The sequence below is a fragment of the Oncorhynchus masou genome, chromosome 31 (genome assembly GCF_036934945.1).
Source record: "Oncorhynchus masou masou isolate Uvic2021 chromosome 31, UVic_Omas_1.1, whole genome shotgun sequence".
In the NCBI taxonomy this organism is placed as follows: domain Eukaryota; kingdom Metazoa; phylum Chordata; class Actinopteri; order Salmoniformes; family Salmonidae; genus Oncorhynchus; species Oncorhynchus masou.
The window spans coordinates 6,228,866-6,242,264 of NC_088242.1; the positions used below are offsets into that span (position 1 = coordinate 6,228,866).

Genomic DNA, 13,399 nt, shown 5'->3' on the forward strand with positions numbered 1-13,399 from the left:
TCTATGAGATGGTATAGTTCTATAAGATGGTATAGTTCCATGAGATGGTAAAGGTCCATGAGATAGTATAGTTCCATGAGATGGTTTAGTTCCATGAGATGGTTTAGTTCTATTTGATATTATAGTTCTATTTGATATTATAGTTCCATGAGATGGTATAGTTCTATAAGATGGTATAGTTCTATAAGATGGTATAGTTCCATGAGATGGTAAAGGTCCATGAGATAGTATAGTTCCATGAGATGGTTTAGTTCCATGAGATGGTTTAGTTCTATTTGATATTATAGTTCCATGAGATGGTATAGTTCCATGAAATGGGATAGTTCCATGAGATGGTATAGTTCTATGAGATGGTATAGTTACATAAGATGGTATAGTTCTATGAGATGGTAAAGTTCCATGAGATGGTATAGTTCTATGACATTGTATAGTTCCATGAGATGGTATAGTTCCATGAGATGATATAGTTCCATGAGATGGTGTAGTTCTATGAGATGGTATAGTTCCATGAGATGGTATAGTTCCATGAGTTGGTATTGTTCTATGAGATGGTATAGTTCTATAAGATGGTATAGTTATATAAGATGGTATAGTTCTATGAGATGGTATAGGTCTATGAGATGGTATAGTTCCATGAGATGGTATAGTTCCATGACATTGTATAGTTCCATGAGATGGTATAGTTCCATGAGATGATATAGTTCCATGAGATGGTGTAGTTCTAGGAGATGGTATAGTTCCATGAGATGGTATAGTTCCATGAGATGATGTCGTTCTATAAGATATTATAGTTCCATGAGATGGTATAGTTCCATGAGATGATATAGTTCCATGAGATGGTATAGGTCCATGAGATAGTATAGTTCCATGAGATGGTATAGTTCCATGAGATGGTATAGTTCCATGAGATGGTATAGTTCTATGAGATGGTATAGTTCTATGAGATGGTATAGTTCTATAAGATGGTATAGTTCCACAAGATGGTTTATTTCTATGAGATGGTATCTTCTATGAGATGGTATAGATATATAAGATGGTATAGTTCTATGAGATGGTATAGGTCTATGAGATGGTATAGGTCTATGAGATGGTATAGTTCTATAAGATGGTATCGTTTTATAAGATGGTATAGTTCTATAAGATGGTATAGTTCTATAAGATGGTATAGTTCCATAAGATGGTATAGTTCCATGAGATGGTATAGTTCCATGAGATGGTATAGTACTATGAGATGGTATAGTTCCATGAGATGGTATAGTTCCATGAGATGGTGTAGTTCTAAATGATGGTATAGTTCTAAATGATGGTATAGTTCTATGAGATGGTGTCGTTCTATAAGATATTATAGTTCCATGAGATGGTATAGTTCCATGAGATGGTATAGGTCCATGAGATGGTATAGTTCCATGAGATGGTATAGTTCCATGAGTTGGTATTGTTCTATGAGATGGTATAGTTCTATAAGATGGTATAGTTATATAAGATGGTATAGTTCTATGAGATGGTATAGGTCTATGAGATGGTATAGTTCCATGAGATGGTATAGTTCCATGACATTGTATAGTTCCATGAGATGGTATAGTTCCATGAGATGATATAGTTCCATGAGATGGTGTAGTTCTAGGAGATGGTATAGTTCCATGAGATGGTATAGTTCCATGAGATGATGTCGTTCTATAAGATATTATAGTTCCATGAGATGGTATAGTTCCATGAGATGATATAGTTCCATGAGATGGTATAGGTCCATGAGATAGTATAGTTCCATGAGATGGTATAGTTCCATGAGATGGTATAGTTCCATGAGATGGTTTAGTTCTATGAGATGGTATAGTTCTATGAGATGGTATAGTTCTATAAGATGGTATAGTTCCACAAGATGGTTTATTTCTATGAGATGGTATCTTCTATGAGATGGTATAGATATATAAGATGGTATAGTTCTATGAGATGGTATAGGTCTATGAGATGGTATAGGTCTATGAGATGGTATAGTTCTATAAGATGGTATCGTTTTATAAGATGGTATAGTTCTATAAGATGGTATAGTTCTATAAGATGGTATAGTTCCATAAGATGGTATAGTTCCATGAGATGGTATAGTTCCATGAGATGGTATAGTACTATGAGATGGTATAGTTCCATGAGATGGTATAGTTCCATGAGATGGTGTAGTTCTAAATGATGGTATAGTTCTAAATGATGGTATAGTTCTATGAGATGGTGTCGTTCTATAAGATATTATAGTTCCATAAGATGGTATAGTTCCATGAGATGGTATAGGTCCATGAGATGGTTTAGTTCCATGAGATGGTTTAGTTCTATGAGATATTATAGTTCCATGAGATGGTATAGTTCTATGAGATGGTATAGTTCCATGAAATGGTATAGTTCCATGAGATGGTATAGTTCTATGAGATGGTATAGTTATATGAGATGGTATAGTTCTATGAGATGGTGTGGTTCCATGAGATGGTATAGTTCCATGAGATGGTATAGTTCTATGAGATGGTATAGTTCCATGAGATAGTATAGTTCCATGAGATGGTACAGTTCCATGAGATGGTATAGTTCAATGAGATATTACAGTTTTATGATATGGTATAGTTCTATGAGATGGTATAGTTCTAAATGATGGTTTAGTTCCATGAGATTGTATAGTTCCATGGGTTGGTATAGTTCTAAATGATTGTATAGTTCCATGGGCTGGTATAGTTCTAAATGATGGTGTAGTTCTATGAGTTGGTATAGTTCTAAATGATGGTATAGTTCCATGAGATGATATAGTTCATTGAGATGGTTTAGTTCTATGAGATAATATAGTTCCATGAGATGGTATAGTTCCATGAGATGGTATAGTTCTATGAGATTGTATAGTTCTATGAGATGGTATAGTTCTATGAGATGGTATAGTTCTATAAGATGGTATAGTTCCACAAGATGGTATATTTCTATGAGATGGTATAGTTCTATGAGATGGAATAGTTCTATAAGATGGTATAGTTCCATGAGATGGTATAGTTCCATGAGATGGTATAGTTCCATGAGTTGGTATAGTTCTATGAGATGGTATAGTTCTATGAGATGGTCTAGTTCTATAAGATGGTATAGTTCCACAAGATGGTATATTTCTATGAGATGGTATCGTTCTATGAGATGGTATAGTTCTATGAGATGGTATAGATCTATGAGATGGTATGGTTCTATAAGATGGTATAGTTCCATAAGATGATATAGTTCTATGAGATGGTATAGTTCTATGAGATGGTATAGTTCTATGAGATGGTATAGTTCTATAAGATGGTATAGTTCCATGAGATGGTAAAGGTCCATGAGATAGTATAGTTCCATGAGATGGTTTAGTTCCATGAGATGGTTTAGTTCTATTTGATATTATAGTTCCATGAGATGGTATAGTTCTATAAGATGGTATAGTTCCATGAGATGGTAAAGGTCCATGAGATAGTATAGTTCCATGAGATGGTTTAGTTCCATGAGATGGTTTAGTTCTATTTGATATTATAGTTCCATGAGATGGTATAGTTCCATGAAATGGTATAGTTCCATGAGATGGTATAGTTCTATGAGATGGTATAGTTACATAAGATGGTATAGTTCTATGAGATGGTATAGTTCTATGAGATGGTATAGTTCCATAAGATGGTATAGTTCTATGAGATGGTATAGTTCTATAAGATGGTATAGTTCCACAAGATGGTTTATTTCTATGAGAGGATATCTTCTATGAGATGGTATAGTTATATAAGATGGTATAGTTCTATGAGATGATATAGGTCTATGAGATGGAATGGTTCTATAAGATGTTATAGTTCCATAAGATGGTATAGTTCTATAAGAAGGTATCGTTCTATAAGATGGTATAGTTCCATAAGATGGTATAGTTCTATGAGATGGTATAGTTCCATGAGATGGTGTAGTTCCATGAGATGGTATAGTTCCATGAGATGGTGTAGTTCTAAATGATGGTATAGTTCTAAATGATGGTATAGTTCTATGAGATGGTGTGGTTCCATGAGATGGTATAGTTACATGAGATGGTTTAGTTCTATGAGATATTATAGCTCCATGAGATGGTATAGTTCCATGAGATGGTATAGTTCCATGAGATGGTAAAGGTCCATAAGATAGTATAGTTCCATGAGATGGTTTAGTTCTATATGATATTATAGTTCCATGAAATGGTATAGTTCCATGAGATGGTATAGTTCTATGAGATGGTGTGGTTCCATGAGATGGTATAGTTACATGAGATGGTTTAGTTCTATGAGATATTATAGCTCCATGAGATGGTATAGTTCCATGAGATGGTATAGTTCTATGAGATGGTATAGTTCCATGAGATGGTATAGGTCCATGAGATAGTATCGTTCCATGAGATGGTTTAGTTCCATGAGATGGTTTAGTTCTATGAGATATTATAGTTCCATGAGATGGTATAGTTCTATGAGATGGTATAGTTCCATAAGATGGTATAGTTCTATGAGATGGTATAGTTCCATGAGATGGTATAGTTCTATGAGATTGTATAGTTCCATGAGATGGTATAGTTCCATGAGATGATATAGTTCTATGAGATGGTATAGTTCCATGAGATGGTGTAGTTCTATGAGATGGTATAGTTCCATGAAATGGTTTAGTTCTATGAGATGGTATAGTTCCATGAGATGTTGTAGTTCTATGAGATGGTATAGTTCCATGAAATGGTATAGATCTATGAGATGATGTCGTTCTATAAGATATTATAGTTCCATGAGATGGTATAGTTCCATGAGATGGTATAGTTCCATGAGATAGTATAGTTCCATGAGATGGTATAGTTCCATGAGATGGTATAGTTATATGAGATAATATAGTTCCATGAGATGGTATAGTTCCATGAGTTGGTATAGTTCTATGAGATGGTATAGTTCTATGAGATGGTATAGTTCTATGAGATGGTATAGTTCTATAAGATGATATAGTTCCACAAGATGGTTTATTTCTATGAGATGGTATCTTTTTTGAGATGGTATAGTTATATAAGATGGTATAGTTCTATGAGATGGTATAGGTCTATGAGATGGTATGGTTCTATAAGATGGTATAGTTCCATAAGATGGTATAGTTCTATAAGATGGTATCGTTCTATAAGATGGTATAGTTCCATAAGATGATATAGTTCTATGAGATGGTATAGTTCTATAAGATGGTATAGTTCTATAAGATGGTATAGTTCCATAAGATTGTGTAGTTCTATAAGATGGTATAGTTCCATGAGATTGTATAGTTCCATGAGATGGTATAGTTCCATGAGATGGTATAGTTCCATGAGATGGTGTAGTTCTAAATGATGGTATAGTTCTAAATGATGGTATAGTTCTATGAGATGGTGTCGTTCTATAAGATATTATAGTTCCATGAGATGGTATAGTTCCATGAGATGGTTTAGTTCCATGAGATGGTTTAGTTCTATGTGATAGTATAGTTCCATGAGATGGTATAGTTCTATGAGATGGTATAGTTACATAAGATGGTATAGTTCTATGAGATGGTATAGTTCCATGAGATGGTATAGTTCTATGACATTGTATCGTTCCATGAGATGGTATAGTTCCATGAGATGATATAGTTCCATGAGATGGTGTAGTTCTATGAGATGGTATAGTTCCATGAGATGGTATAGTTCCATGAGTTGGTATTGTTCTATGAGATGGTATAGTTCTATAAGATGGTATAGTTCTATAAGATGGTATAGTTCTATGAGATGGTATAGGTCTATGAGATGGTATGGTTCTATAAGATGGTATAGTTCCATGAGATGGTATAGTTCCATGAGATGGTATAGTTCTATGACATTGTATAGTTCCATGAGATGGTATAGTTCCATGAGATGGTATAGTTCTATGACATTGTATAGTTCCATGAGATGGTATAGTTCCATGAGATGATATAGTTCCATGAGATGGTGTAGTTCTAGGAGATGGTATAGTTCCATGAGATGGTATAGTTCCATGAGTTGGTATAGTTCTATGAGATGGTATAGTTCTATGAGATGGTCTAGTTCTATAAGATGGTATAGTTCCACAAGATGGTATATTTCTATGAGATGGTATCGTTCTATGAGATGGTATAGTTCTATGAGATGGTATAGATCTATGAGATGGTATGGTTCTATAAGATGGTATAGTTCCATAAGATGATATAGTTCTATGAGATGGTATAGTTCTATGAGATGGTATATTTCTATGAGATGGTATAGTTCTATAAGATGGTATAGTTCCATGAGATGGTAAAGGTCCATGAGATAGTATAGTTCCATGAGATGGTTTAGTTCCATGAGATGGTTTAGTTCTATTTGATATTATAGTTCCATGAGATGGTATAGTTCTATAAGATGGTATAGTTCCATGAGATGGTAAAGGTCCATGAGATAGTATAGTTCCATGAGATGGTTTAGTTCCATGAGATGGTTTAGTTCTATTTGATATTATAGTTCCATGAGATGGTATAGTTCCATGAAATGGTATAGTTCCATGAGATGGTATAGTTCTATGAGATGGTATAGTTACATAAGATGGTATAGTTCTATGAGATGGTAAAGTTCCATGAGATGGTATAGTTCTATGACATCGTATAGTTCCATGAGATGGTATAGTTCCATGAGATGATATAGTTCCATGAGATGGTGTAGTTCTATGAGATGGTATAGTTCCATGAGATGGTATAGTTCCATGAGTTGGTATTGTTCTATGAGATGGTATAGTTCTATAAGATGGTATAGTTCTATAAGATGGTATAGTTCTATGAGATGGTATAGGTCTATGAGATGGTATAGTTCCATGAGATGGTGTCGTTCTATAAGATATTATAGTTCCATGAGATGGTATAGTTCCATGAGATGGTATAGTTCCATGAGGTGGTATAGTTCTATGAGATGGTATAGTTCTATGAGATGGTATAGTTCCATAAGATGGTATAGTTCTATGAGATGGTATAGTTCTATAAGATGGTATAGTTCCACAAGATGGTTTATTTCTATGAGATGATATCTTCTATGAGATGGTATAGTTATATAAGATGGTATAGTTCTATGAGATGATATAGGTCTATGAGATGGAATGGTTCTATAAGATGTTATAGTTCCATAAAATGGTATAGTTCTATAAGAAGGTATCGTTCTATAAGATGGTATAGTTCCATAAGATGGTATAGTTCTATGAGATGGTATAGTTCTAAATGATGGTATAGTTCTATGAGATGGTATAGTTCCATGAGATGGTGTAGTTCCATGAGATGGTATAGTTCCATGAGATGGTGTAGTTCTAAATGATGGTATAGTTCTAAATTATGGTATAGTTCTATGAGATGGTGTCGTTCTATAAGATATTATAGTTCCATGAGATGGTATAGTTCAATGAGATGGTATAGTTCCATGAGATGGTAAAGGTCCATGAGATAGTATAGTTCCATGAGATGGTTTAGTTCTATGTGATATTATAGTTCCATGAGATGGTATAGTTCTATGAGATGGTATAGTTCCATGAAATGGTATAGTTCCATGAGATGGTATAGTTCTATGAGATGGTATAGTTATATGAGATGGTATAGTTCTATGAGATGGTGTGGTTCCATGAGATGGTATAGTTACATGAGATGGTTTAGTTCTATAAGATATTATAGCTCCATGAGATGGTATAGTTCCATGAGATGGTATAGTTCTATGAGATGGTATAGTTCCATGAGATGGTATAGGTCCATGAGATAGTATCGTTCCATGAGATGGTTTAGTTCCATGAGATGGTTTAGTTCTATGAGATATTATAGTTCCATGAGATGGTATAGTTCTATGAGATGGTATAGTTCCATAAGATGGTATAGTTCTATGAGATGGTATAGTTCCATGAGATGGTATAGTTCTATGAGATTGTATAGTTCCATGAGATGGTATAGTTCCATGAGATGATATAGTTCTATGAGATGGTATAGTTCCATGAGATGGTGTAGTTCTATGAGATGGTATAGTTCCATGAAATGGTTTAGTTCTATGAGATGTTATAGTTCCATGAGATGGTGTAGTTCTATGAGATGGTATAGTTCCATGAAATGGTATAGATCTATGAGATGATGTCGTTCTATAAGATATTATAGTTCCATGAGATGGTATAGTTCCATGAGATGGTATAGGTCCATGAGATAGTATAGTTCCATGAGATGGTATAGTTCCATGAGATGGTATAGTTATATGAGATAATATAGTTCCATGAGATGGTATAGTTCCATGAGTTGGTATAGTTCTATGAGATGGTATAGTTCTATGAGATGGTATAGTTCTATGAGATGGTATAGTTCTATAAGATGATATAGTTCCACAAGATGGTTTATTTCTATGAGATGATATCTTCTATGAGATGGTATAGTTATATAAGATGGTATAGTTCTATGAGATGATATAGGTCTATGAGATGGAATGGTTCTATAAGATGTTATAGTTCCATAAGATGGTATAGTTCTATAAGAAGGTATCGTTCTATAAGATGGTATAGTTCCATAAGATGGTATAGTTCTATGAGATGGTATAGTTCTAAATGATGGTATAGTTCTATGAGATGGTATAGTTCCATGAGATGGTGTAGTTCCATGAGATGGTATAGTTCCATGAGATGGTGTAGTTCTAAATGATGGTGTAGTTCTAAATGATGGTATAGTTCTATGAGATGGTGTCGTTCTATAAGATATTATAGTTCCATGAGATGGTATAGTTCAATGAGATGGTATAGTTCCATGAGATGGTAAAGGTCCATGAGATAGTATAGTTCCATGAGATGGTTTAGTTCTATGTGATATTATAGTTCCATGAGATGGTATAGTTCTATGAGATGGTATAGTTCCATGAAATGGTATAGTTCCATGAGATGGTATAGTTCTATGAGATGGTATAGTTATATGAGATGGTATAGTTCTATGAGATGGTGTGGTTCCATGAGATGGTATAGTTACATGAGATGGTTTAGTTCTATGAGATATTATAGCTCCATGAGATGGTATAGTTCCATGAGATGGTATAGTTCTATGAGATGGTATAGTTCCATGAGATGGTATAGGTCCATGAGATAGTATCGTTCCATGAGATGGTTTAGTTCCATGAGATGGTTTAGTTCTATGAGATATTATAGTTCCATGAGATGGTATAGTTCTATGAGATGGTATAGTTCCATAAGATGGTATAGTTCTATGAGATGGTATAGTTCCATGAGATGGTATAGTTCTATGAGATTGTATAGTTCCATGAGATGGTATAGTTCCATGAGATGATATAGTTCTATGAGATGGTATAGTTCCATGAGATGGTGTAGTTCTATGAGATGGTATAGTTCCATGAAATGGTTTAGTTCTATGAGATGTTATAGTTCCATGAGATGGTGTAGTTCTATGAGATGGTATAGTTCCATGAAATGGTATAGATCTATGAGATGATGTCGTTCTATAAGATATTATAGTTCCATGAGATGGTATAGTTCCATGAGATGGTATAGTTCCATGAGTTGGTATAGTTCTATGAGATGGTATAATTCTATGAGATGGTATAGTTCTATGAGATGGTATAGTTCTATAAGATGATATAGTTCCACAAGATGGTTTATTTCTATGAGATGGTATCTTTTTTGAGATGGTATAGTTATATAAGATGGTATAGTTCTATGAGATGGTATAGGTCTATGAGATGGTATGGTTCTATAAGATGGTATAGTTCCATAAGATGGTATAGTTCTATAAGATGGTATCGTTCTATAAGATGGTATAGTTCCATAAGATGATATAGTTCTATGAGATGGTATAGTTCTATAAGATGGTATAGTTCTATAAGATGGTATAGTTCCATAAGATTGTGTAGTTCTATAAGATGGTATAGTTCCATGAGATGGTATAGTTCCATGAGATGGTATAGTTCCATGAGATGGTGTAGTTCTATGAGATGGTATAGTTCCATGAAATGGTTTAGTTCTATGAGATGTTATAGTTCCATGAGATGGTGTAGTTCTATGAGATGGTATAGTTCCATGAAATGGTATAGATCTATGAGATGATGTCGTTCTATAAGATATTATAGTTCCATGAGATGGTATAGTTCCATGAGATGGTATAGGTCCATGAGATAGTATAGTTCCATGAGATGGTATAGTTCCATGAGATGGTATAGTTATATGAGATAATATAGTTCCATGAGATGGTATAGTTCCATGAGTTGGTATAGTTCTATGAGATGGTATAGTTCTATGAGATGGTATAGTTCTATGAGATGGTATAGTTCTATAAGATGTTATAGTTCCATGAGATGGTATAGTTCCATGAGTTGGTATAGTTCCACAAGATGGTTTATTTCTATGAGATGATATAGGTCTATGAGATGGAATGGTTCTATAAGATGTTATAGTTCCATAAGATGGTATAGTTCTATAAGAAGGTATCGTTCTATAAGATGGTATAGTTCCATAAGATGGTATAGTTCTATGAGATGGTATAGTTCTAAATGATGGTATAGTTCTATGAGATGGTATAGTTCCATGAGATGGTGTAGTTCCATGAGATGGTATAGTTCCATGAGATGGTGTAGTTCTAAATGATGGTATAGTTCTAAATGATGGTATAGTTCTATGAGATGGTGTCGTTCTATAAGATATTATAGTTCCATGAGATGGTATAGTTCAATGAGATGGTATAGTTCCATGAGATGGTAAAGGTCCATGAGATAGTATAGTTCCATGAGATGGTTTAGTTCTATGTGATATTATAGTTCCATGAGATGGTATAGTTCTATGAGATGGTATAGTTCCATGAAATGGTATAGTTCCATGAGATGGTATAGTTCTATGAGATGGTATAGTTATATGAGATGGTATAGTTCTATGAGATGGTGTGGTTCCATGAGATGGTATAGTTACATGAGATGGTTTAGTTCTATGAGATATTATAGCTCCATGAGATGGTATAGTTCCATGAGATGGTATAGTTCTATGAGATGGTATAGTTCCATGAGATGGTATAGGTCCATGAGATAGTATCGTTCCATGAGATGGTTTAGTTCCATGAGATGGTTTAGTTCTATGAGATATTATAGTTCCATGAGATGGTATAGTTCTATGAGATGTTATAGTTCCATAAGATGGTATAGTTCTATGAGATGGTATAGTTCCATGAGATGGTATAGTTCTATGAGATTGTATAGTTCCATGAGATGGTATAGTTCCATGAGATGATATAGTTCTATGAGATGGTATAGTTCCATGAGATGGTGTAGTTCTATGAGATGGTATAGTTCCATGAAATGGTTTAGTTCTATGAGATGTTATAGTTCCATGAGATGGTGTAGTTCTATGAGATGGTATAGTTCCATGAAATGGTATAGATCTATGAGATGATGTCGTTCTATAAGATATTATAGTTCCATGAGATGGTATAGTTCCATGAGATGGTATAGGTCCATGAGATAGTATAGTTCCATGAGATGGTATAGTTCCATGAGATGGTATAGTTATATGAGATAATATAGTTCCATGAGATGGTATAGTTCCATGAGTTGGTATAGTTCTATGAGATGGTATAATTCTATGAGATGGTATAGTTCTATGAGATGGTATAGTTCTATAAGATGATATAGTTCCACAAGATGGTTTATTTCTATGAGATGGTATCTTTTTTGAGATGGTATAGTTATATAAGATGGTATAGTTCTATGAGATGGTATAGGTCTATGAGATGGTATGGTTCTATAAGATGGTATAGTTCCATAAGATGGTATAGTTCTATAAGATGGTATCGTTCTATAAGATGGTATAGTTCCATAAGATGATATAGTTCTATGAGATGGTATAGTTCTATAAGATGGTATAGTTCTATAAGATGGTATAGTTCCATAAGATTGTGTAGTTCTATAAGATGGTATAGTTCCATGAGATGGTATAGTTCCATGAGATGGTATAGTTCCATGAAATGGTGTAGTTCTAAATGATGGTATAGTTCTAAATGATGGTATAGTTCTATGAGATGGTGTCGTTCTATAAGATATTATAGTTCCATGAGATGGTATAGTTCCATGAGATGGTTTAGTTCCATGAGATGGTTTAGTTCTATGTGATATTATAGTTCCATGAGATGGTATAGTTCTATGAGATGGTATAGTTACATAAGATGGTATAGGTCCATGAGATAGTATAGTTCCATGAGATGGTATAGTTCTATGACATTGTATCGTTCCATGAGATGGTATAGTTCCATGAGATGATATAGTTCCATGAGATGGTGTAGTTCTATGAGATGGTATAGTTCCATGAGATGGTATAGTTCCATGAGTTGGTATTGTTCTATGAGATGGTATAGTTCTATAAGATGGTATAGTTCTATAAGATGGTATAGTTCTATGAGATGGTATAGGTCTATGAGATGGTATGGTTCTATAAGATGGTATAGTTCCATGAGATGGTATAGTTCCATGAGATGGTATAGTTCTATGACATTGTATAGTTCCATGAGATGGTATAGTTCCATGAGATGGTATAGTTCTATGACATTGTATAGTTCCATGAGATGGTATAGTTCCATGAGATGATATAGTTCCATGAGATGGTATAGTTCTATAAGATGGTATAGTTCTATAAGATGGTATAGTTCCATAAGATTGTGTAGTTCTATGAGATGGTATAGTTCCATGAGATGGTATAGTTCCATGAGATGGTATAGTTCCATAAGATGATATAGTTCTATGAGATGGTATAGTTCTATAAGATGGTATAGTTCTATAAGATGGTATAGTTCCATAAGATTGTGTAGTTCTATGAGATGGTATAGTTCCATGAGATGGTATAGTTCCATGAGATGGTATAGTTCCATGAGATGGTATAGTTCCATGAGATGGTATAGTTCCATGAGATGGTGTAGTTCTAAATGATGGTATAGTTCTAAATGATGGTATAGTTCTATGAGATGGTGTCGTTCTATAAGATATTATAGTTCCATGAGATGGTATAGTTCCATGAGATGGTTTAGTTCCATGAGATGGTAAAGGTCCATGAGATAGTATAGTTCCATGAGATGGTTTAGTTCCATGAGATGGTTTAGTTCTATGTGATATTATAGTTCCATGAGATGGTATAGGTCTATGAGATGGTATAGTTCCATGAAATGGTATAGTTCCATGAGATGGTATAGTTCTATGAGATGGTGTGGTTCCATGAGATGGTATAGTTACATGAGATGGTTTAGTTCTATGAGATATTATAGCTCCATGAGATGGTATAGTTCCATGAGATGGTATAGTTCTATGAGATGGTATAGTTCCATGAGATGGTGTAGTTCCATGAGATAGTATAGTTCTATGATATGGGACATTTCTATGAGATGGTAT

At 34.2% G+C, this 13,399-nt stretch overlaps 1 protein-coding gene across 1 annotated transcript in view; it reads left to right on the forward strand.

Annotated features, from left to right (window-relative positions):
• LOC135524880 (calpain-2 catalytic subunit-like) overlaps positions 1-13,399 on the forward strand; it is a 54,561-nt gene that overhangs the window by 9,224 nt on the left and 31,938 nt on the right. The window lies entirely within an intron of this gene.